Below are 1302 nucleotides of genomic sequence, written 5' to 3'. Positions count from 1 at the left end.
GGCATAAGGGTTCATCTTTGCTTTTGTGTTGACCTCCCTTCTGACACGTGTTCAATGAAAGCCTCGAGTTTTCTTGATTTGGGGAAGAATCAGGTGAAAGAAAGAGAAAAGCTATTTTCCTGTTCTTTTACAAAGGTGTCAGTTGTCTGTTTTGTATCCCTTTGCGTTACGGCCTTCTTGTCTTGAAATAAAAATAGAATGAAACTAAATGAAAAAACTATCCTGTTAAGAGATGTTTCAGTAGTATTTTGTTCTCTTCTCTCCAGAGAGAACTTTCACTCTTCAAATGATTGCATCTGTTTTACATTTGCTATCAATTCAAAGCTTATGCGAACAAATATCTAAATGTATGGTGATCACAAACCTACTGTTTGTGGTGGATCTCCTTGGTTTCTCTCATACAATCACTGAATTGTTCCTCAATTATTCTACAGGTCAAATAATGGAGGAGGTTTTCCTTATAAACAGTCTCAACTTGAAGAACCAAACTCTGTAACAAGAGAAAGCAAAACTTCTCCCAGATGTACCTGTGCAGTCATGGAGCCTGTGAAGAGAAACACAAGGAAGGAATTTAGTCACTTTTCCATTTTTGTACATTCACAGCTCAGACATAAATCAGTATTCACATATACATAATTGTAATTTTAAAAATCCTGTAGGGACTGTAACAATGGAAAATCTCGAGTGTAGCTAATATTTATATTCATCACTGTATATTTCCAAAAAGCCTTACTTTTAAGAACGTTTCATGTTTTTATCAAATTTTGTTAACAGTGTCAAGAGATAATAAGATGGAAAAATGAACAATAACAAAAAGAAAAACCAATGTGATAAAAATAGAGCTGCTGCATAACTGTCCCCTGATGTGGGGGACCATCATGCAAAAAGAAATGACATTAGGTAAATCCCATTTCCCTTAACTGCATCCATGTTTTCAAAACTTGTCTTTTTCTCGTGTCTTAGTCCAGCCCACATAAGAAGGAAGGATACAATACAAAGAATAAATGCAAGGAGAGAGCAACCAAAGAAACACATTCAAAAGTATGAGATGCTCTTTGCTCTGATTCTTCATTCGAAGAATCCAATCACAAGCTGATTTACAACAAAAAGGCATGTCAGTCTGCAGTAGATTTCCATGAAGGATTCACACAGGCAGCCTCCTCACTCCTCAGAGCACGAGAAAGAGCTTTGGAACATCCGTCATGATGGGAGAAAGAAATGAATTCTGGGTCAATTGAGAAATGAAGAATAATAAAATAACAGAACTGGGTTTCACCTATAGCAGGGACCACCATTCTGACT

The sequence above is a fragment of the Monopterus albus genome, unplaced genomic scaffold, assembly GCF_001952655.1.
Source record: "Monopterus albus unplaced genomic scaffold, M_albus_1.0 scaffold192.1, whole genome shotgun sequence".
In the NCBI taxonomy this organism is placed as follows: Eukaryota; Metazoa; Chordata; class Actinopteri; order Synbranchiformes; family Synbranchidae; genus Monopterus; species Monopterus albus.
The sequence above is the reverse complement of the archived record's forward strand: the minus strand, read 5'-3'. Positions refer to the sequence as shown.